The following is a 24,425-nucleotide window of genomic DNA, read 5'->3' as shown; positions in this document are numbered from 1 at the left end:
CACGAAGCCGTGTCCCCTGCGTCGGCAGGCGGACTCTCAACCACTGCGCCACCAGGGAAGCCCATCGTGACTCTTTAATGTAAAAATTATATACAAGGAACTTTATCCTAACGCTGATCTGTGCATGGTATTAGCCCAAATGTGTCCTCTCAAGGCGTACAGAACAGATTATATGACAGGAGCAACAGGTCACTGACAAGAAGGCGTGTATAAAGCGGTGTGTCCAAAAGCTGCTGTAACAGGGCGGAAGGCTTGAGCACCGGCCAGCTCAGGGGCTGCCCTGGTCGGTGTCTAGTGAGAGAGCACTCGTGGGTGCTGCTGCTCTGTCCATCCTGCTAAGGACGGGGCTCCAAGGAACCAGGACCAGGGTGGACAGAGGGCTGTGTCTAGGACCTCGCTCCATAGCTGTCCCCAGCTCTGATCTTGTCGGGTCCATTCATAGTGACTGGAAGCTTCCACACCTCCGGCCACACCTGGGCCCATGCTGTCCAGTGCTGTGGGCGACACCACACGGCTCACCCCGCGCTCCACGTGTGGCCGGTCAGAGCCGAGCAGCGCTCTGGCTGTGGACATCTAGACTCAGAAGCAACGGTAGGGTATCCTGTCCACAGCCCTACTAATTATGCGTTGAAGCGATTGTGCTTTCGAGGTGTATTGGGCTAAATAAAATACATTATTAAAACTAACTTCACCTATTTGTTTTTACTCTCAATGTGACTTGTAGGCACACCTGAAATCATGCAGGTGGTCACGTGTGTGGCCCGCCTGGGGTTTCTGTGGGGGGCACAGATCTCGGCTGTTCTCTGATACCCCCTCTGTGTTTGAGTTCCCCCTTCTGTCAAGGCCCAGCCCATAGGCTGGGAGGCACAGAGTAGGAACAGGTAGGTCTATCAGGCTTTGAGAATACCTTAAAACCAGCTCTAAGTGCTACTGTTTTTGCATTTCTGCAGGCAATTACACACATAGACTGCTGGGCCTCATCCAAGAAGTGGGTTCTGTGCTCAGATGGTGTTTCTCCTGCACGGGGAACCGAGCACTTGGCTTTGGTGAGCACACTGCTCCCCTGCAAGGCTATCCCAGCTCCCTGTCATTCAGGCTGCGCCTTATCCGGACTCCCTGTTTTCCGGACTCCCCGTTGTCTGGGCTTTCATCTCCCTGATTTGTGTGGATGAAGAAACGTGCGGTGCACCTGGCCTCATCTTCCACTTACAACTGTGGCCTGTGCGTGCTGGTTGGCGTGCCAAGCCTGTGTGTCAGCGATGGCTTTGATGAACTCCTGCCACTGATCTGGTAGGAGGAGGGACCACCGTTTAACCCTCTTCCGCCCCTGGAAGCCCCGCTGACAAGCTGGTGAATGTGGGCTGCTGTTTGAGTAGCTGCAGGGCACGTGGCCCGAGTCCTGGGAGAGACCCACAGGCCTTCCCACATCTGGCTGGGCTATTTATATCCCACAAAAGCCTGTTTTTCTCTGAAAGAGTGAGCATGTGGTGATGCTGTCATGTGCACGGGTGAAGCCAGTGAAACAGCCTTTCAGTAAACTCCTTTCTGGTGCGTCCGACACGTTTTCGTGTCATGCACAGGCTTCCGGGTTCCACATCTGCCCTGCCCTGTGGTGTCCGTGCACACTTGGCGTGCGGGCAGGCTGTGGCCCCCAGGGCGGCCCCGCTCCCATGGCGGGAGGGCATGGCTGGCCCAGGGTGTGGAGCCCCAGCTCTCCCTGATAGCCTGGGAGGGACAGGTCCCTCTGGGGCCATTCACTCGAACAGCATACTGAGCTCCTGAGCTGTGCCCCACATGCTCTAGGCACCGGGCTTTCCACAGCGGAGAGAGCTTTCTCGTGTTGGGGAGGACGGACCACAAAGGGGATCAGTAGGTCAGATACGGGTGGGGGGTGAGATGGTGATGGGTGCAAAGAAGAGAAGTCAAGTGGAGAAGGGGCAGTTCGTTGAGAAAAGACAGGAGCTGGGCCTGGGTTTGGGGAGGAGTGTTCCAAGCAAAGGGGACAGCAGGTGCAAAGGTCCTGAGGCAGGAGTGTGCAGGAGGGACAGGTGAGAGGAGAAGAGGTAGGTAGATGGTGAGTTTATCTGTGCTCAGGGACGCTGAGATGGGAGCCCTGGGAGCCAAGGGTTTGGACAGGACCACAGGCCTCTAGGAAGAATGGACCCTGGAAGGTAGAACAGGGCACCCTGTTAGGAGGCTGTGAAGTGATCCAGGGAGAGACGTGGTGACTTGGGCCAGAGTACAGCAGTAGGGGTGGGAGGATGGCCCGATTGGGCATTTATTTGGAGGTGGAGCTGAGGGGACTTGCTGCCAGGTTGAATCGGGGATGGGGAGGGGGCCAAGGATGCACCGAGGTTTTGGCTGAGCAACTGGAAGGATGGAGGGTCCACTTACAGGCCAGCTCCACCCGGGCTGTCTAGGAGGCATCCCAACCTTGGGAGACGGGGAATGTGGCTTGGGGACACGTGAAGTTTGGAGGGGAGGAAGCCCTAGGAGCCTACGCCTGGAGTTGGGGAGGTGTCCAAGGAGTGGCCCCGAGGGGTAGTTCCCAGCTGGAGCTCAGCAGCAAGTTCTCCCAGAGAGCAGGCTGCCTTGTCTGGAGATGTCCCTCAAGCATGTGTCCATCAGTGAGGCTGGCCTGTGGGGGACACGAGGATGGGCCCCTGGGGTGAGATAGCCCTTGATGGGAGACTCAGACAGGTGGCTATGTGGGAAGGAAGAGGATGTGGGTGGCACGCGGGGATGTGAGTCTTGTCCAGCTGAGCCCCTCGGTGTGAGTGGCGGGGCCTTAAGCTGTCTGGAGGCGGGGAGAGAGCGGCAGGAATGTGGGTGAGGCAGAGCCCCTCCCCCATCCCTGGCATGGCTGGCTTTGAGGACTCTGCCCAGCTTGGTTTGGGGAGCAGAAGGTGGGTTTGGAAAGGGGGTGCCTCCATCCTTCTATGTAAGCCCTGTACGGATACTCTTCACGCCTTCGTTGCCTTGTTTTGCTACCTCGTTGGAAAGACATGGCTCTCCAGGGTCTTGGATGGCCCATGCCTTTGAGTCAAAGGGGGCACTCATTTTTTCAGGGAAATGCCGTGGGCAGCAAAGTGTCCTCACTAGAACCTGAGAGAGGCCCAGCTGTGTTCATTATGGAGACAAGATCGTGTGTCTTTGTCTTCTTGGCTATCTTTGTGGGGCGGGGGCGGGCGGTGGGTTAATTACCGACTGGTCAGTGTTCATTATGAACTTGGACCAGGCCCCACTTGGAGCCACTCACTCAGGCTCCAAGATTGCTTTCTTGGCTCTCTGTAGTAGGCTGAAGAATGGCCCCCAAAGAAGTCAGATTCTAATCCCTGCAAGTTCTGCGTGTTACCTTTTCTAGTGATGGGATCTTTGCAGATGTGATTCAGTTAAGAATCTTGCATGAGGAGGTGATCCTGGTTATCTGATCCTATGGCCCTAAATGCCATCACACGTGTCCTTATGAGAGGGAGGCAGGGGAGATGTGAAAGACAAGAGGAGAAGGTGATGTGAAGATGGAAGCAGAGAGTGAGAGTGATGTGGGTGTGATGGCTGATTCTGTGTGTCAGCTTGACTGTGCCATGGGTGCCCAGATACGTAGTCAGACCTGATCCTGGGTGTGTCTGGGTGGGATTAGCATTTGGATCTGTAGACAGACTAAAGCAGATTGTCCTCCCCCAGGTGGGAGGGCCTCATCCAATCAGTTGAGGGCCTGAATAGAGGAGAAAGGCGGAGTAAGGGAGAACTCCCTCTCTCTGCCAGGCTCTCTTTGAGCTGGGACATTGGTCTTCTCCTGTCTTCAGATATGGACCAGAGATGGAACTTGTCCCCTCGGCTCTCCTGGGTCCAGCTTGCTGACTGTAGATCTCAGGGCTCTCCAGCCTCCATGGTCATGTGATCAGATTCATTATAATGCATCTCTTTCTCTGTATATACACATCCTATTGATTCTGTTTCTCTGGGGACTGACGAATACAGTGACCACAAACCAAGGAATGCCACAAGCCACCAAAAGCTGGGCGAGGCAAGGAAGGATTCTCCCTCAGAGTCTCCAGAGGGAGCGTGGCCCTGCTGACACCGTGATTTCAGCCCAGTGAAACTGATTGCAGACTTCTGGCCTCCAGAACTTTGAGAGAACAGATTTCTGTTGTTCTAAGCCACCCGGTTTATGGTCATTTGTTAGAGCTGCCACAGGAAAAGAACACAGCCAGTGTAAACAGTGCTACCGTAAATACCCCAGCCACACGCATGGGGCTGTTATTCAGGCATGGATTTCAGGGAGTGGCACTGCTGGGGCAGGGTGTGTGTCTCTTTGTTTCATAGATCATGCCCGATAACTTTTCACAAAGATCCAGCAGCCCGTCTCTTCCCTGCATGGATGAGTGTGTACCCTGATCCTGTGCGCTCTCTCAGCGGTGGGCATGAGAGTCTTTTCGACTTTGTCAGTCTGAGAGGGGCAGAGCTGCAGCTTTGTTCCTTGACATGTGTCTCCTTGAATCTGGTGAGTTTAGGATCTTTGCTCGAAAGATCCCTCCGTCTGTGAAATGCCCGTTTGTGTTCTTTGCCCGTGTTTCTCTCCGGGTGTTTCCCCCTCCCTTATCCATTTGTAGGGGCTGTTTATTTGTTACAAGTGTTGCTGATTTTCTGCCTTGAAAACATTTATTCCCAGTTCTGTTGTTTGCTAATTACTTTTATTAACGTGTCATTTGCCATCAAGATTAAATCATTTTATTGTCGAATATGTCTTTCTTTCCTTTTATGACTTCTAGCTACCCATGTTTGTTAGGAAGATTCCACGGGGTGTCTCTTGATTTCCTGGCAGGTGTTTTATTGTTTTGTGTACAAATTCTGCTCCTGAGTGTGTCTAAAATGCTTTTGCATAATATGGCGTAAGATGCTTGAGGGAGGGGAGTCCGGTTTGATTTCCTTCCAGTGTACCAGCACTAATTATTCAGTAATCCATTCTTTGATCAATGAACTGAACTTCAGCTCTGCGATATAGTATGGTCTCATGTAAACTGGTTACCTTCAGGGATTCTCCATTCCATACCAATGGCCTGTTTGTCTTCCATTTTCCACTTTACATTGGTAGCGGCTGTATGTACAGTGCGTTTCGATAGCTGATGAAGGAACCCCCCCGCCTCGCTGAGCTCTGTGTTCACAATGAGATGTTACAGGACTTTTCTTATATATGCACTCATGACTGCGTGTCCACATTTACGTGTGTCTCATGGCTCCTGGGCAGAGGAAGATTTGGGTGGACACACGGTGGCTGTGCTGCCAGGGGCAGTGGGCACAAAGGTATGGTGGAGGTTGGAGGGAGGGCCAGGTGGAAAAGGACACAACGACCATCGCATTGCATAAAATTACCCCTCTGCGCGTGCAGAATTTTTAAAGATCATTAAACAAGTGAAATAGTAGTGTCCAAGGGAAAGGGCACTAAACAGAGAACAAGTTTATCATGGGGGAGTGAAAAGATAATACATGGCACTGACTCCACCATTGTGTCGGGGACTTGCCATGGTGTGGCTTTTCTCTGGGTGTGGGTGCTAGTACTCTGCACTTGGTGGGGCGTGTGTGTACGTGGCGGGGTGCATGTGCCCTTGGTGTGTGTGAATGCAGCTGTTCCCAGGTACCCCGTGTCTGACGGCTGCCCTCAGGAGCTCACACCTGGGCACTGACTCGGGCCTTCTGAGCAGCAGTGCTCTGTTTCCCCACGTGTCCTCTGTGTCCCCCAAACACCCTCTGTGCCCAAGCTCCCACTGTGCAGCCCAAGCTGGCCTGGCTCCACCCACCCTGGGAGCCTGGTGTGGTCAGGGCCTGTGCTGACCCTCTTGTGGCCCTAGCCCCACCCACACTGCAAGTGGAGGTGTGCCTTGAGCTGCATACACCTCACCCCACACAGGATGACAGCAGACTCACAGAAGGAAGCCGGGCTCAGCAGAAGAGGGGGTGGGGTGGGGTGGGGGGAGGGTGTAGGTGCTGCAGGCCTAGGGCTGTCCTGTCACTCTGCCTTGCGAAGGTCCTCCTTTGGCAGCTGCTGGTGGCCCAGCCTGCTTCTTGGGTGGCAGCCACAGGTGGGTGGGGTGCAGGATACACTGTGCAGGCGGGCTCATTTGTCCCCCAGACACCTGGGTGGCTGAAGGCTCTGCAGGAACAACTGGACCGTGCACATCTGCTGTGCAGTCAGTGGAAGGTGAGCCAGGAGCCTTCCTGTGGGTGGAGGGCAGGGAGCAGGCCCCGTGGGAAGGAGGGAGGAGGGTGGGGAGCCGTTGACGCTGCTGCAGGGGTGGTGTCTGCCCGCTGTTAGGCGTGCTCCTCCTGGGCGACTCGGGTCCTCTAGACTCGGGCTTGGCTGCTTGTGACAGGGTTTGCAGACAGTCCTGGCACCCCGAGGGGTGGGGTGTTTGCCTGGTGCGCTTGAACCAGGTCCCAGGGCTGATCCCGGGTCTGTGCCTGGTGGTCTGTCTGCTTCCTTACTGGGAAGGGGTGAGGAGGGCCGGCCAAGGACCCCGGCCATGCCGGGCAGTGTTGATCCCTTCCAGGCCTGCATGGATCATAACCCCTCACGAGTGGGTTTTGACACAAGAGCTCGAGAGGGGAAGGGTGTGTGGTGCTGATTCTTTGCCAGCTGTTGGGTGCCTGCAGAAGTGAAACTCGTCTGTCTTTCCAAATTTCACCTTGGACTCCGTATTTCCAGCCAGCAGAGGAGGTGGCCCTGGCCGGGCATTTTCTTCTGATGTTCCAGATCGCGCTGGCACTTGCCTCTCCTTGCTGCAAGCACCCCGCTCCTGAGATTCTGCAGGCACTTGGCTTCCTTATAATTCCTCCTGTGCTGCTGTGACCAAGTAAGAAGCTCAGTGCTCCTTGCAGAGCTGTTTACATTTAATAGACACTGGGGAGCTTGAGAACATGAAGCCACTCCTTCTGCACCGGTGGGGCTGTGGGTAGGTGCCGGGCAGCTCCTTGACCTCCGTCGCACGGAGCCCCTCCCATTGCTGTGGCACTGACCATGACCCAGGCCACACAGGGGAAGTAAACCTAGTTGGGGCCCAGAGGCTGTGGCCGGCAGGGGTGGGAAGGACGTGTGACGCGCTCCCGGTGGCCTGGCCGGGGAGGGGGCATTAGTAACATGCGAGCTCGCCAGCCTCGCCTGTGACAGTCAGCAAGTCCATACCTGCACGATTCAGGCATGTGCACATCGAGCTGCGTGTCCAGTGGGGAAGAGAGACATTTAAACCCAGCTGTGGGGCGTGTGCCCCGGGAGGCGCTGTCGGTCCCCCACGCCTGCCTCCTCCCCACCCTGCTGGGTGACAGCCCCCTGCGTAAGGAGGTCACCCTACTGCCAGCCCCCGGCCCTTTGTCCCAGCGGTGGAGCCTGGTGCTGCGTTGCTGATCAGAGGCCACAATTTAACGGGATTTTAGTGCAGGTCCAGGTAGGAAAGCTGGAAACAGAAGGCACTGGCCTGGTGTGGAGGTGGAAATGCTGAGAGCGACCCAGGGGTTATGCCCGCAGGAAGCAGCCTTGATGGCAGGTGGGCTGAGGGGGCCAGGCGTTTGGGACCCTACAGCCCTGAGAAGGAACCCCTAGTTCTGGGCGGGAGGTGATTTGTGCCCTCTCACTCTTCCTGCCTCTGGGCTCCCTTTGCCCCCTTCTCGTGGTGGGGGCATGCTGACACAGCCTGGCCCCAGGCACTGTGGCCAGGGCCCAGGGTCACCCTTTCGGTGTCAGCATTCTGGCCACATCTCTCTTCTGGCTTTGGCCCTGATACTCTGGGCTCTCGCCTCAGCACCTTTGGGTTGTCTGCCTGGAAACTCATGTTTCCCCCAACTGGATGATGGCCCATCCACCACTCATACCCCCGAAAGTCCCCAGGGCGGCCTGTCCATTGCACAGACCCCCGTGAGAGTACCCAAGATGGCACGTCCACCAGGCAGACCCCCTGAGAGCCCCCATGATGGTCTGTCCATCGTGGCCTCCTTTTCTTCTGGAAAATCAGGGACATGTTACCCAGAGGGTATTGGGCCACATTTGAAGGGTGTGGAGGATGCCCTGAGTGGCTGATATGTGGAAGGCGCCCGAGCAGAGGACAGGGCCAAAGTGGCCAGCGTGACTGGGAACAGCAGTGTGTAGGGTGTGTGCAGGTGAGGGGCTATAGGAGAGAAGCCCCATGTCCTGGGCGGCCCACACAGGGAGGGTCAGGTCAGAGGGCAGGTGATGAACCACTGGGCCTCCATTGTCTGTCTGGACTGTTCTTGGTGAGACTGAAGGCAGGCTGGTTTGTCCCTGGCGCTTTTCCTCACCCTAGCTGGCTCTTGGCAGCTGTGACCAAGGCCATGCACTGACTGCAGAATTATTATACGGAGCATTCTTGAGCCAAGCAAGGTTGTATTCATGCTTAAAATTGATGCTAAGATGTGGTGAGCTTGAACATGGGTCAGCTGGTTTTCATTTGACCTAAATTTGCGCATTTGGTTCTTTGCTAACTTTTTTGTAAAGGTGCAAGTACCTGTAAATAGGTTTATAAAAATAGACACTTCTCTTGCTGTTTACCATAAATTGAATCGACCCATTGATGCACTCTGGGGCCTGAGGTCTGCGGTGGGCTGCAGAGATCTTGAGATTGGTCTGCTGAGCTAGTGCTGATCAGAGGAGCACCTTTTCAGTGGAAGCGGAATTAAATTTTGCATCTAGTTATTTGCGGAAGGCAAAGGCTGCTGTTTGAAACCCTTAGTCTCCTGTTTGGTACCTTAATTTTTTTGTGAACTCTTTAATCACAGAAGAAAAGTGTTTCCTCAAGTGTTTCCTTTTTTTTAAGATACAGATTTTTTTTTTAATTTTAAAAAATTAATTAATTTATTTATTTTTGGCTGCGTTGGGTCTTCGTTGCTACACGCGGGCTTTCTCTAGTTGCGGGGAGCGGGGGCTACTCTTCGTTGTGGCGCGCAGCCTTCTCATTGCGGTGGCTTCTCTTGTTACAGAGCGCAGGCTCTAGGACGCGGACTTCAGTAGTTGCGGCGCACGGGCTCAGTAGTTGTGGCTCGTGGGCTCTAGAGCATAGGCTCAGTAGTTGTGGCTCATGGGCTCTAGAGCGCAGGCTCAGTAGTTGTGGCGCTCGGGCTTAGTTGCTCTGTGGCATGTGGGATCTTCCCGGACCAAGGCTCGAACCCATGTCCCCTGCATTGGCAGGCGGATTCTTAATCACTGTACTGCCAGGGAAGCCCCCACGTGTTTCTTTTAATATTACTGCTACTTTAAGAAAATTGCCTTCAGAGCTGATCATCTTCGTAGGCAATTTACAGACCAAAGTGGTTTTGACTCACAGCAAGCAGACCTTAAAGGATTCAAAGAAACTCTGTTCTTTAAAACAGATAGCTCATATATTATAAGTCTATGAAAATATTCTAAAATTGTAAAGCATGTTGCAGACTACAATACATAAGTTATATATAATTCTAGTCAATGAGTATAAAGAGTATTTCAGTCCATTGCCTCAAAATATCTTTAAAGCCAGAAACGTTTGTGTTTCTCATGAACAGAATAAAGTGTTTTCATAATGCTGGTTTGACTGGCGCAGCTTTTAACTCATGATGGGATGGATTAATATTTTCCCCAATTTCATGAGCCCAGCTCTGTCACTAGCTGAGGGTCACAGTCACCTGGCTCCATCGGCCAAGTCACGGAGCATGTCTTCTTGGACTTCTGATGGGAGCCATCACAAGGCCCTGGGAGGCTCTGAAAGTTGTCCCCAAGCCATCCCAGGGCATGGCGTTCCCGAGCCCCCCGCCAGCTGTGGCCCTCCTGCTTCTCCTGAGTCTTGTCTCCAAGCCTGCTGCTCAAGGCATTGTCACCAAAGGCTCTGAGGGAGAGGAAGGTGTCAGAGGTCACGGGACAGGTGCCTGGGATCAGGTGGGGCTGCTCCCTGCAGAGTCTGCATCACCGCCCCTTGTCACAGTCTTACTGCATCTAGCGCAGACTGACCCCCTCCCGCTGCCTCTGTGGCTCATTAGGAACCATCCAGTTAGAAAGGGCAGAGGCCATCGTGCTGGCAGCTGCCTGGGCGCTGTTTATTTCAGCAGGTAGGGTGGACCTGGTTGCTGCGTTTAAGGGATTTTAGAGTTGGGGTCTGGGACAGAGCAAGTTACTGTCCTGCCGGGGCAGGGCGCGGACCTCTCATACAGTGTAGCTCCATCCGTCAGATGGGTGCAGCCAGTCCCAATCCAGCTCATGACTGAGGCTCAGACACCCAGTGTGCGTGGCAGTCATCTGTGTCTGCCCACATCATGGCCCAGCTTCCTTCAGCCCAGGACTTGTCAGCCAGTCCTCCGTCCTGGTGGCCGCATAACCAGAGGTAGGCACCGGAGTCTGTGCCTATTGCAGGCAGCACGTGTGGGTTGGCGCCCACCGTCACCAGATACCGCTGTGTCCCGGGCCCGTGTCCTCCCCTCATGGAGCCCAGAGTTGCTCATGGCAGCAGCAGAGGTGCAGGTGATGCATTTGGGGGAAGGGGGAGGTTGGTGTGGTGCTGGGTGCCGGTTGGAAGCCGTGTCTGGGAGGCTGAGCCTGCGGTGTCTGCCCATCTCCTCGCGTTTGTTCACGACCCTGTGTGGGCACCCCCACCCCCACGCTGTGCCCCCTTCCAGGCCCCGCGGGGGGCAGCCAGTGCTGCACTGGTGCTCTTGTGCCCCCCCTCAGCCCACCCCACAGACAGCATAGCGGTCCCAGGGTGAGGGCCACTCGTGGGAGGATGTGCCGACGGGCAGCGGTCAGGAGACAGAAGAGGCGCTCCTTTACCAGCACTTCTTCCCGCGTTGGTTTTTGGCCAGCGGTGCAGAGGTGCTCTGCACACACCACGTCCCCATTCACCCTCGCTGCCACCTTGCAGCCACCACATGACCAGGTGCTGCGACTCTCCCTGTTTTCAAGGCTGGACACTGACTCTCGGAGGGGCTGAGGGGCTTTCCCGGGGCCCTGCAGGGGAACCAGGAAGAAGGGCAGCTCCCCATCCTCGCCCCGGAGCCCAGAGGTCCTCGGTGACTGCGTGGCCAGGCCTGTGTGATCCCTGGGCACCGAGGGGCCAGCCCTCGGCAGGACCCCTCCCCCACTCCCTGCAGGGCTCTAAGGGCCTTTCTCCTTGAGGACAGGAGCTCCTGCCTCCTCCCTCGGCCTGGGCTGGCCCTGCCGGCCCCCCTGAATGAGCCCACACAGGAGAACAATCGGGCCCACATCGATGGAGCACAGCCGGCCATTGAAAGGGACAAGAATGGGGCAAGCGTGTTCCATGGCCCGAGGGAGGCTCACTGCGGGGCCTTGTCCCGCTGCTGAACGGCGCCTTGTCGTGGCCCCAGTGGGCCCAGCTGCCCGTGGCCTGTCCCTGTGGCCCCACCCGGGCTGCACCCTGGAGACCCAGGTGTCAGGACAGACGCCCTAGGCAACAGAGCTCCCCGTGAGGATGGGGCGGCCGGCCAGACCTCATCCTGAGCGCCGTCCTGCCCGTGGCCAGGGTGGGGTCAGGGAGCCGGCCCGGAAAGCGTGGCCCCGGGAGAGGGGAGGCTGCTGGGCCTGGCGGCAGGGGCTTGGCTCTTTAGGGTTTGCTGCCAAGAGGCTCAGCATTTTCTTTTCTTCCTTTCTTTTTTCCAGATGGTATGATTTGTTATTTCCTACTAGAAGAATCCAGAAGGATCTATAAACTACCGGGTAGAAGAATGTATAAAAATCAGAGTTTGGTTTTTTAGTTCTGAGTGCCTGACATGTGGCTCCTTGTTTAATCCTCTCAATAGTTGGGATGAGTTCCAGTCATCCCCATTTCACTGACGAGGAGATGTGTACAGTAAGGCTGAGTACTTAGCGCATCCCAGCATTTTCTTATTATTCGTGCTGATGGGGTTTTGTTTTCCCACTTCTCACGGCTCAGTTGAATGGGAGCGGGCTGGGTAAGCAGGCAGGTTTCCTTCTATCCCCCCACCCGAGTGACCAGGGCCTGAATGACCAGCCACTCTTCTAGAGGACTGGAGGAGTTTGTCTGTGAGCAGTCCATCTGTCCATCCAGTAGGTCAGCCGGTGTCCAGGGCTGAGGCTGTGATGCAGGGCAGGTGCTCTGCTGGCCAGGGGAGGCTCCTGGGTCCTTTTCCTGGGCAGCTGATTCAGGTCCCTGGGGACGTGTCACAGCAGATGTGGATATGGGGCAGGGAGTGTTTGTCACCTCCCTTTATTGTTTGGATTGCTTAGGTCTCTTGGTTTCTCCCTTTCATATGTGCTTGGTAAGAAGCCGATGAAGGCCACGGGCCTTGAGTCTAGTAGGACTCAAGTGTGTGAAAGTCCGAGAACTGGGGAGGGCTCTGTCCCTGGGGGTCCGGGACGGGGCGGGGTGGCCAGAGACACACCAGAAACTCCGCCGTGCCAGCTTGAAAAAGCTGCCTGTGCTTAAGGGCCTCATAAAAGGGGACAGTGGCGGGAAAGTGCCTAGGCTGGGAACTGTGGAGGGAGAGTTCTGAGATTAGAATTAACATAGGAATAGGGCTGTGAATGGGGGTGTTTGTAATCCTTCCAAAATTGGGATAAAATTTGCATCTGAATGACTCATCAAGTCAAGATTACCTTGGAATGTGTGGTTTCCTTCTTATTTTCTAGTTCCTATTAACAATCATTTGCATTTTTATTCAACCAGCATTCTTAAAATACATGCTGCCTTACGATTGCCCTCATCCTGACTTTTCCTAGCCTGGATTTCTGTGTTGGCATCTCCAACGCTGTCCGACCTCATAGAGGGTGTGCAGGAGTGGCGGTCTCCCCTCTCAGCGGCCCCCATCCAACACGGCACCTACGTGGACTCTTAGCTCTCAGGCCAGCTGGCTAACTCTGCCCTCAAAGGCAGATGGGCCTTGTTTGGACTTCCCAATATTAAAAAAGTAAATCTTAATTACTTTTCAGTATCAAGAAATTGGGGGCTTCCCTGGTGGCGCAGTGATTGAGAGTCTGCCTGCCAATGCAGGGGACGCTGGTTCGTGCCCCGGTCCGGGAAGATTCCCACATGCCGCAGAGCGGCTAGGCCCGTGAGCCATGGCCGCTGAGCCTGCGTGTCTGGAGCCTGTGCTCTGCAACGGGAGAGGCCACAACAGTGAGAGGCCCGCATACTGCAAAAAAAAAAAAAAAAAAATTGGGAGACCACCTAAAAACCTAATTTTTTTTCTAGGAGAAAAATCAGGAATTGTGTCCTGTAGGGCCACATGACTGAATGGCAGTAGGCCTCTGCTAGGGGGTCTGCAGGTCCCTAAACACGTCCACATTCTAGTCCCTGGAGTGACTGTGTTGCCTTACACGTTAAAGGGACTTTGCAGGTATGATTTAAGTTAAGGATCTTGAGATAGGGTGATTAATCCTGGTTTATCTGGGTAGGCCCTCAATGTAATCACAGGATCGTAATAAGAGAGTCAGAAGGGCATAGAGGAGAGAAGATGCTGTGCTGCTGGCATAGGGGAGGAAAAACTTTTCCTCTGCTCTTAGGTTCGGTGATTGGGGCCTGTGAATTAAACTGACAGCAGATTAACGGGGGGGAAAGGCATACAAAATTTAATATTGTTATATGCACAGGGACTTCACACAAAAGAAGTAAAAACCCAAAGAAGCAGTTAGACTTGGGGCTTATATATCACATTAACAAAGGGCAATAAATTTTGAAGGGACAAGACAAAGGCAAGGGGGGTTGGGTCCCTAGGGATAGTAAATTGTGGGAAGGTGACTAGGAAGCATATGGTAGATAAAGGATGTTTAGTAAGGTTAATTATGCAGACTCATCTCAGTGTCATCTCTGGTACACTTTTACAGAGAGAATTTATGTCCTGCTTTTAGGCAAATGGGGGAGGGCAGGGAGCTCTTCTTGTATCTGCTGTTCTCAGTTGCCTTCAGCTCGAAATAATCCTTATGCTCAAGTGGGCTCTTTGGCCTGTGCTCTTCACTAGCCTTAAGGTAGAGGAATGAGCCACCAGCCAAGGAATGCAGGAGGCCTTTGGAAGCTGAAAAAGGCAAGGTAACGATTCTTCACAGAACCTCCAGAAGGAATGCAGCCAGCTCTTGAATTCTAGCCCAGTGAGTCCCATGTCAGACTTCTGACCTCCAGAACAGTTGGGATAATAAAGTTATGCTGTTTTAAGTCACCAAGTTTGTGGTATTATTTTACAGCAGCCATAGGAAACCAACGTAGGTCCGATAAGATATGGTTTTGTGTTAAGAGGAGCTTCACAATCACTTACGGAGACAAGATAAATGAAACCATTACTGAGCAGCAAAGAAAATGTAAAATCTAGTGTGAAATTGCATCATATAGACCAGTGGTATTCAAACTTTAGGTAAGAAGTACCTAGAGGGCTTAAGCAGACATAACTTGTGCAAACTTGGAATGCTGTTGGGGGGCCGTGAATGTGCCCGTGGACTCCGCTGCTGCTACCGCTGGCCTGGCGTGGAGCTTTGCGTCACCTTCTAGACTGCAGGTGCTGCGGGGGTTTAGGGCAGCTCAGAAGCGGCTGGAAGTCCTGCTGGCTTGCAAAGGACAGTAGGATTTAACAATAGGAGGGAAGGAGGAGGTGGTGTGTCTCGGGGGACTTGTACGGTGGGAGCAGGAAGTGTGCTGGGGCTCTGCCCTGACCTCAGCTGCACTGAAAAGGAGGCCCCTGCTCGGCGGCAGGATGAGTCATCCCTGGTCCAGCATCTCTTCCTGCCCAGGGACCTGACCGAGCGTGCACTGTGCGTGAGGCAATCATGCGTTCAGGGCCAGGCGAGCAGCCATGGGCCCCAGGCATGCAGTACGGAGAGGACAGAGGACAGTGTGAACGGGGCAGGAAGGAGCGCCTTCCCAGGTGCCCAGCAGGAGAAGCGAGCAGGGCCCCGCGGCCAACCCCCTCCTCGGTGCTCTCCGGGCTGCTGCTGGTTTCAGGTGCAGGGCCCAGCAGCCTGGCTCTGGGTGCCTTGGTTCCCCTGTGTTCCCAGTCCCGGCCCTGCCTCTGGTTGGGTCATGCCCTGTCAAAGACCTTCTTTGTGTCCTCTCCAGTGACACAGTTTAGCTTATGCGACCTTTTAATTCAACCCTACCCCAGTTGGACTTTAGATTCAAGCCCCTTCTTCTGCTGTGGCTTGGGACCTGGGACGCATCTTTTCCAGCTTGTATGTTTCTGTGGAATTTAGTGTCTTCGCCCCTCAGTGGGGCTACGGGTTTCGAGAAGCATCTGTGTGGCTCTAGATTAGCTTTGTGTCAGCCAGGCCAGCGGATTCATTTTCTTTATGGATTTTTTTGGCTTGTTCTGTATAATTTCCGGAAAGTTAGAAGGTCTGAGTATTACGCCAGCACCCCCCTCCCTACCCTACCTGTTCTTACCGGGTTGGGTGTGCAGGATGCCGTACCCTTGGACTCTGTGAACTTGGGTTTTGGTGGAAGTGCCCACTCTGGGGTGGGATTTGGCTGTGCTCTCGGCTGTGTGTGTGTGGCGGGGGGTGGGGGTGGGGGTGGGTCTAATGCAGGAACAAGCTTTTGGAAATGGTTACACTTTCCGCCAGAGGTACCGTTGATATCGTCCCCTTTCAGGTAAAGACTGTATCAGAAACTTTTCCCAGACCCTACCCTGAGGGAAAGTCTCTTTCCCAACAAACCATGAGAACCGTGACCCAGTCAGGTCCCCTCCTTTTCTTTTAACCAGCAGCATCCATGTGTAACTCTGTGGTCAGCTCTTACCCTGGTCTCTCCAGGGCTCTCAGTCAGCTCTTACTTTATGCCCACTCGGGGGTGGGATTTGGCGGTGCTCTGGGCTGTGTGTGGGGGGCGGGGGGGGGGGGGTGGGGGTGGGTCTAATGCAGGAACAAGCTTTTGGAAATGGTTACACTTTCCGCCAGAGGTACCGTTGATATCGTCCCCTTTCAGGTAAAGACTGTATCAGAAACTTTTCCCAGACCCTACCCTGAGGGAAAGTCTCTTTCCCAACAAACCATGAGAACCGTGACCCAGTCAGGTCCCCTCCTTTTCTTTTAACCAGCAGCATCCATGTGTAACTCTGTGGTCAGCTCTTACCCTGGTCTCTCCAGGGCTCTCAGTCAGCTCTTACTTTATTTCAGGATACGCACATGCAGATGCACACCCACACTCTACACGCACCACACACACACCACGTACACCACACACTGGGCACACACCAGGATGCACTTACAGTGTACACGTATCACACACACCATACCCAGCCACTGCGCATACCACCTACGAAAACAGGTATTCCAGCTGACCTTGGGTCTCTGTCAGCCTGGAGCATGTGGCCAGGAGACCTTGGTGGGAAGAGAGCCTCAGTCCACAAGGTGGCCAGAAGCCTCCTGCTGATGTCCTCACTTCTTGAAGTCTCCCGGAGCCTGGCTGTCACCAGGACCGCGGCCCCTGACCCTGCCTGGTACTCAGCTTCCCCAGCCTTCGATGGGAGTGGAGCAGCTAGGGAGCGGGGACCTGGTGGACGTGGGACAGGCCTGGCTGGCTCTGCCGGCTATCGGAGCCCACTTTTCAGAAGTATCATTATGTCTCTCGGCCAAGGTCTGGCCTGTCTTGGAACTCAAGCACCTGGAGACAGCTCCTAGCCCTGCTCCCACATGGCAGTACTGTGTGAGTCCTCCACCTGCAGAGGTCCATTCCAGTGGAGTGGGACCGGCGGAAGGGCCGAGTCAGTGCGGACAGAGGTTCTAGAAGAGAAGGGGGCTGCTGGTGCTCCAGCGCTGTCTCAGATGCTCCAGATGCCACCCAACCCTCCACCTCTCTCCGTGTGCAGGGGAGCTGTTCCACCTCTCCTGTCACTCTCTTGTCCTGGAGAGAAGAGGCGTGGAAAGGTTGAGGACCGAGTGTCCCCAAACACTGGTGTTTTCTTGTTAGTTTCAGCTCTGTGCACCTCTGAGTGACTGCCTCGTTGGCTTATGGTGCCCCTGGGTGCCAGGTGCAGTGCTGGGTGGTGATGGTGCACCTGGCTGGGCCACCTTGGAGGGGCAGCAGGCGGGGGTGTCTGAGGCATGTGCGCTGAAAGCCCTTTTCCCTGCTGGAGAATATACTATTACATCGTATGGATAGATCACATTTTCTTCCATCAGTGGACACTTGGGATGCTTCCTCCTTTTGGCTTGTGAATAATGCTGCCTGCCCCCATGAACATGGATGTGCAAATATCTGTTTGAGACCTCACTTTCAGTTCATTTGGGTGTATAAATGGAAGTGGAATTAATCGATCATGTGGCAGTTCCGTGTTTCATGTTTTGAGGACCCTCCACCCTGTTTCCCACAGCAGCTGCACCGTTTCACATTCCCACCAACAGGGCCCCAGGGTTCCACATTCTCACCAATGCTTGTTTTCTGGTTTTTTGATTGTAGCCATCCTAAGGAGTATGAGGTGATTGTCTTTGTGTTTAATTAAAGCCCCAATCTGGAAACTCACCTAATTTTCACGTGGTTATTAAGGACCATTCTGCAGCACCAAATCCAAGTCTATTTTGTGGGACCTGCGAGTCCCCAGAGGGCGTCTCATGCTGCGTTGGTGACTCCAGAGAGAGGAGGGAGATCCAGATGCCAGTGCACAGTCATGGGTGTGAGGCTGGTGTGGCCGTGGCCCCGTCTTGCCCTGCACGGGGTTGGACCTGGCCACGGGCTGGCTGGAGGCACTGCTCCGGGATGCAGTTGAAGAGGACACTGTTCTGACCATCCTGGGACCTTCAGGTTGAGAAGGTCAGGCCGGCCTGTGCTCTGGGGCTTCGCTCTTGCCCTCTGTCCCAGGACCTCTCTTTGCCTGTGTGTCACCTTCAGCAGTCCCCACGTGAGGCGGGAGAGTGGGGCCCAAGGGGGCTCCGCCCACCTCAGCCTCCGCTCTCACCCAATTCCACAGTCTCTGTGTGGGCAGGTGTGCCCGTGTGGGCAGGTGTGATGTGTTTGCATGCACGTGTACGTTTGGTCCTTTAGAATCTGTGTCTGTTAGCCCAGGCTTCACGTTGCTCTTGGGGTCCCCCGTGGATGACCAGGCAGCTTCTGCAGGAGCTCTGTGGAGAGTGTTTTCAGGCTCTTTCCTGGGAGGCAGCTCAGAGCTCCCTGGCAGGGGAAACGGGCCCAGGAAGCTGCTGGAGATCTGGTAGAAATGGGATAGCACCCTGTTTCCTGAGGTTCTTCGCTCGTCTGAGCGGGTCTCAGACTCACCATCCTCACCCTGGCACCAGAATTCCCCATGGGAAGGGGCTGTCCTTGAGAGACTGAGGAACTGCAGAGGTGAAGTCTGAGCTGCGAGCAGAGGCAACCTGCAGATGCCTGTGGCCGCTGGAGAATTCTCCAGACTGGCAGGGGAGACGGGAGGGGGCGGCCAAGCTGTACAGGGACGCGGGGAGCCCTAGTCGAGGGGTGCAGAGACAGCCGGGGACTTGGGGAACTGAACCCTGGAGTGGACAGGACCTGTGGAGGGGAAACTGGTGGCTGTGGTCTTAGGAAGGACCTGGCATGGCCTGGGGTTTGTGCTCCAGTCTTCACACTTCCGGGCTCACCTGTCCTGGGGTGCACTGCTCAGCCCCATGGGCTTTCTTTTGGCTTTGAGTTCTCGTTGCTGCCGTTAGGAGAGGACACCGGAGGGCGTTTACTTCCATGTTTTAGTGTTCCGGGGCTGTCAGCAAGGTGGGCATGACTTCATCCCCTCAGGTCTGGGCTCCCAGGTGGCCCCCGTGTCCCGTCCTGGCTCTCCAGGTGCGGGAAGCACTGCCCAGGGCAGCGCGGGGAGCTGCCCGGTTGGCACTGACCTCACTCCACTGGCCCTGCCCCCCGGGTTCTGTCTTGTTTGCACAGAGCCCGTGGGCATTTGCACCTGGGTCCTCGTGTGACCATTGATCAGGGCTTTCTTCCCCCTGGACCGCAGGTGTTACGGGAGCAGGGCTGTGGGTTGGGTGTGCCTCTCACGGGGCTGGCACGACGTGGGCCCCTGAGGGTGGAGGTGGAGGGACGGTGAACAAGGCACGGCAGCAGCTGTGCGTGGCCCAGCTCGGGAGGCCCCGCGCCTGGCTGTCGGGGACCGCTCTGTGCCAGCCCCTCCCCCGTTATGGGCTCTAATGGCTCTTCATCTCTTCAGAGGCTCTTATGCCAGCCGCTTAAGACCTCGGTGACCCAAAGGCAGCCACATCCAAGACTGGCGAGGGCCCTGTGATTTATATTCTCTGAGAGACAGTGTTCTTGGTGAGAGCCACGGCCGACTCATCCCAGTGACTGAATGTTTTAGAGTTAAATCAAGGAAGTGATTACTGAGCCAGTGCAGGTGTCTGAGGCGCCTGGAGCTCTGGGCAGTGCTCCTGCTGTCCCCGTGTGAGCCTCACTCCGGTGCGCCGGCAGGGCCAGGGGATGCCTCTCCTGGCCTTGGCTTTCACAGGTTGGCTCTGGGCAACCCAAGTGCCCTCCTCCCTTCCACGGGTCTTCTTACTCTTTCTGCTGTGGAGAGTATGAATGTTAGGTCACTGCATGAGGCAGCTGCTCTCGTCAGCAACACCTGTCCCAAGGTGTCCTCCGGTAAGCAGGTGCCACCCTGCAGGGTGACATCTTTTAGGACAGGACATGAGAGTCACAGGCTGAGATCAGTGCTGCTTGGAGGTGTGCAGAAGAGGTGGATTTCCTCAGACGCCAAGGACAAAGCTCCTTCCCTCTCTGATCAGTTTCTTTGGGGAAAAGTTGTTGTCGAAAGAGCAAAACGTGAAATTTGGCAAAGTTGGTGTGTGGTTTCTTTTTTTTTTTTTTTTAATTTATTTATTTATTTATTTTTGGCTGCGTGGGGTCTGCGTTGCTGTGTACGGGCTTTCTCCAGTTGCGGCGAGCGGGGACTACTCTTCGTTGCGGCGCGCGGGCTTCTCATTGCGGTGGCTTCTCTTGTTGCGGAGCATGGGCTCTAGGCACACGGGCTTCGGTAGTCGTGGCGCATGGGCTTAGTTGCTCCGAGGCATGTGGGATCTTCCTGGACCAGGGATCGAACCCATGTCCCCTGCATTAGCAGGTGGAGTCTTATCCACCGTGCCACTAGGGAATTCCCGGCAGAATTGGTTTTTTATGGCTGCTGCCCTTAGCAGGATTCGGCAGCTACAGTTATGATGATCTTGTTAAAGGCTTAGCAAACGGCCCAGGCCATTCCGTGGTAGATTTTAATATCATCTCTGACATTAGTGGTTACCATCTATCGTGCCAAGTGGTGTCATAATAACCCACCTACTTTTTGAGGCCAGCTCTGTCTTACAGCTCAGAATCCGAGGGGCTGAGGGGTTAAATAGCTGGCCTGGGTCACACAGCTGGTAAGGGGACCCAGAGCTCAAACCCAGGCAGCTGGGCCCAGCACCCAGACTAATTTACGTCTCTCTTGGTGGGTAAATGAACGGGGCAGACTTGATGGGGCAGAGCAGCACAGATGCAGAGGGGAATGTGGTGTGACTGGGACATGGAGACACGGGTAACTAGAGTCGTGCTGGGGATTTGAAAGTGCAGATTCTGGTCTGGCTGAGGACTGGAAGTACTGGAATGCGGCCATGAGGATGGCAGGACTGCACTCCTGGGGGGACTCGGGGCCACCTTCCCCTTTGCTGTGGGGTGGCCTAGGGGCAAAAGGACTGAAAGAGTCTGGAGAAGCTGCTGTTGTTTGGAAATAATGTCATTGTTTTGTAAGAAAAGTACTGAAAAATCCATTTCCTAATGTAAAAAAAATGAGAAGATACAGAAAAGTCTAAAGAAAATATTTAAAGATGCCCCAGAAGTCCCCTGCCCAGAACTGAGCACCTCCCGCACCTGGCCCCTCTCCACCTCCGATAGGCGATCATGGCCAGCTTGGCTGGTGCCCTGGGCTCCGAGATCAGGTGCACTTGGCCCCAGAGAGCTCCCCTGCAAAGGCAGGTAATGCTGCCCCGTTGGGATCAGGGACTGAGCTCCAGCGAGTGCTTGGAGCAATGATGCCCACACCCTTCTGGGCATGAGCTTTCCTGGCTATTGTTTTACATGAATAAGCTTACATTTAAGTGCTGTTTTATCGTCTCCTCTTTGCATTTAATAATATATTGTGTTCATCCGTATTTGTCAACAAGCATTAACTTGATGGCAGAGCGTGCTATAATATTATTATTTATTTAGCCAGTTCCTGATGAGTATACATTTAGATTATAAATTTTTATTTTCGTTTAAGTGACATGGAGGTAAAGATTCCTGGGCTGGCATCCTTTTGAACTTGTAGGATTGCTGAGTCTGAGGAAAGAAGCGTGGCAGAGCTTGTCAGACTCCTCCAGAAAGCCAGGCCCAGCTCCGCCCCCACCAGTGAGCAATAACTGTTGCAGGTCCCCTTGGCCTGGGAAGACGTGGTCCACGGGCTGTGCTGCTGGCCAGGTGCCAGCTCCTGCCAGGGTCGGGCTGTGGGGGGAGGCTTTGCAGCCTGGCAGCAGGCACCTCCAGGAAGGCAGTACATTGTTTCCCACTGAAGACTGAGGGGCTTAATCCACTGACGGTGGTGGGTTCCGGTGCATGAGCGGGAGGGAGGGAGGGGGGTTACCCAGCGTGGCTTTCCTGGTTTTTGGAGAGAGCAGAGAGATGCCCCAGGGACCTCGCAGGGTAGGGGGCCGGGGCGCCAGGGATGGGCTGGGCAAGCTGGAGCAGGAGCTTCAGAGTTTCTGGTCTGCAAGTTGGGAGAGCCTTGTTATGTATGTCCTCGCCTCTGAGTAATCCCCTCCCTGTGGCTGAAATGTTTCTAGAAACTTCTGTCACCCGTGGATGCTTTGGGTGTGGTTGCCGTCCCAAGCCTGAAGCCTGTCCTGGGCAGCCTCCTGCAGAGCCACCCACTGGGTGCCCCCCTCTGACCACAGGTCAGGGTGAAGCAGCAACTTTGGAAATGTCTTTTCCAGAGTTTTGTAGTTATGGAGTTGTTTTTTGTTGTTGTTGTTGTTGACATAGTTCTTATTTGTTTATTTTTAAATTATTTTTTATTGGACTATAACTGTTTTACAATGTTATGTTAGTCTCTGCTGTACAGCAAAATCAATCAGCTATAGATACACATATATCCCCTCTTTTTTGGATTTCCTTCCCATTCAGGTCACCACAGAGCCCTGAGTAGAGTTCCCTGTGCTATACAGTAGATTCTCATTAGTTATCTATTTTATACATACTATGAATAGTGTATACATGTCAATCCCCATTTCCCAATTCCTCCCATCTGGAGTCTCTCCCCTTTGGTTGTAGTTATAGAATTTTTAATGAGGTGGTATTGTCAGTTGAGTTTGTCCCGTCTAGCAGAATGTCCCGTCTGAAACAGCTTGACATTGAACAGAAACCACATTCTTCTGAGCATGAAATTAGTCACCCTTCATTCACTGTGCAGGCTGCAGTTTGTGTGAATTATTTCATTTCACTCTTAGGCCTTTTTTTTTAAGCTAGCAAGAAACGATGGGTAGTGTGCACTCCTGCCTGACCTAGTTAGCAAAGTGCATTTATTTGGAAAAGGCGTGCTTCCCGGACTTCCCTGGGGAAAGGCATCTCCTGGAGGTGGGGACATGTGGATGGCCTGGAGAGTGAGATGCAGCCGCCGTCCTTGGCCAGAACCGTCCTTTACAAAGTGTCCGCTGGGCTCCTAACTTGGAACAAGTTGAGATTTTGATGAGAAACTGGATTTAAATAAGTCCAGTTAGGCAGATGTGTTTACTAACGCGATGTGATCCACCTAGGTCCGGGTCTCCGACATGGGAGTGGGGAAATTTCTGCTTTCCAGCCCTGAGGGGTGGCGAGGTGACGTGGGGACCGGACCTAGGGTGAGACGGTGGGTTTCAGACACTTGACCCCACTGCTCGATACTGATGTGGCTTCTGAAAGTTTCCAGCCCTTTGTACTCTTATCTGCGAATATCTGGTGATGATCACGGTTGCTGGAAGGGAGAATCCCTGTGAGGCAGCAGTATATTCCTGGGGTCATAGGTGGCCTGACTCACTCCCTTCCCGGCCCCGCCCTGGAAGGCTCTTGCAGTGATCATGGGGAAGTCAGCGCTACCCCTTGCATCTGCTTGGCTTCTCACAGGTGACGAGTGACGCTAAGACTAGAGGTAACCAGGGGGAGATGGTGTGGCTGCTGGCTGGGGGACCCCTGCTGGGTAGGGGGAGCTGCCTCCGGACCTGCATCAGGTGGTCAGGTGCCTGGTGACCATTGCTGCGGAAGGAGCTGGGGCCACCTCGGCTGTCGGTGCCCTGGCTTGCGCTGCTTCCTGGGCCTGAGATGAATGACTTCCACCCAGGGGCCCCTCCCTGCCCCTCCTTATCAATTTCCAGACCCAGGGCTTTGGGGGGCTGTGAGGCACCCGGAGGCTGAGAAGGACGCCAGGGGGCTGATGGAAGGTAGGCAGGGCCGGGCCAAGCCAGCCCTGAGGGAAGCCCCATTGGCCGCTGACAAGGTCAAAGATCAGGACGAGAATTCTGCTCTTCCTGGTATCCCCACAGCCAGCCCAGGGTTGGAGCTCATTTTCTGCTCTTCTGGGAGCACTTCGTCCCTGGGGGCACCCATCACCCCACACCTGGAGGAAGGGCTGGCGTGAGTGCGGTCAGGGTCCCAGGGCAGGGGAGAGCGCCGTCCTGGTAGAGGTGGAGGGCCGGGCAGGGCTGAGAGCTGTCTGTGTCTCAGTTTCCCCCTGTCTGAAATGAAGGGCCAGGTGCTTGGGGGCTCTGAGGATTTACCGGGTTGACATGTGTGCAGCTCTGAGAGGCGTGCCTGGCGTCTGGCCCGGGATTCCCACCGTTTGCCCTGCTGCCCAGCGCCCACCTGGGCAGCTGCAGGTATGCCCGGCCCCCGTATCTGTGCCTGGACTGGGCTCAGCAGGTGCTCCCAGGCCTGCCTGAGTCCCTCTCTGTGTCCAGCGTGCAGTGACTCAGATGTCCCCAGGAGGGACCTGACTGGTGGCACCGAGTGTAGAGCCCAGAGGGAAGCTGTGGCAGTGGGGGTGGCAGCGTCCCGAATCTGTGAGCCCCTTACGCTGGGGGCGTAAGGAAGGACCTTCATGGGAAGTGGTTCCCACACTGCCCAGGAGCATCTGTCCAGACCACGTCCTTCTCTGTGGTCACAGGGAAAGCAGAAGTGCCTGGGTGAGGCCTGGCCCACAGCCAGCTTTGCAGACAAGGGAAGCACCTATTCCCAGGACCGGGGACCAAGCCACTTTTGCCTGAGGCCAGCCCACCAGGCGCACACTCCCACCCGAGGGGGCGGCAGCCCACCCCGAGGGGCCCGACGGACCCACCTGCCGGACCCCCCACAGGTGAGTTCCTGCTCCATGTCCCGTGACATGAGGACAGCAGGGGTCCGGTGCACCTCCTTGGACGCAGTGGTCATCAGGGACCCACTGGATGAGGAAGGCCTGACCCTGTGTCTCTCGTGGGCCTACATGCTCACGAG

The 24,425-nt window shown here is 54.9% G+C and overlaps 1 protein-coding gene across 3 annotated transcripts in view; it reads left to right on the top strand.

Annotated features, from left to right (window-relative positions):
• Window positions 1–3,240: 3,240 nt before the first annotated feature.
• The window catches only part of SEMA4D (semaphorin 4D), a 69,645-nt gene continuing 48,460 nt past the window's right edge, over window positions 3,241–24,425 (top strand). Inside the window, exon 1 of one of the 3 annotated variants that reach the window (XM_055087302.1) lies at window positions 3,241–4,504. The gene's annotated coding sequence lies outside the window, so the exon portion shown is untranslated. Of the gene's footprint in view, window positions 4,505–6,562; window positions 6,852–24,425 lie in introns of those variants that run through there. The other 2 variants (XM_055087301.1, XM_055087303.1) reach the window with 2 other exon arrangements.

This window comes from Physeter macrocephalus, chromosome 9 (assembly GCF_002837175.3).
Source record: "Physeter macrocephalus isolate SW-GA chromosome 9, ASM283717v5, whole genome shotgun sequence".
Lineage (NCBI taxonomy): Eukaryota > Metazoa > Chordata > Mammalia > Artiodactyla > Physeteridae > Physeter > Physeter macrocephalus.
The sequence above is the reverse complement of the archived record's forward strand: the minus strand, read 5'-3'. Positions and strand labels throughout refer to the sequence as shown.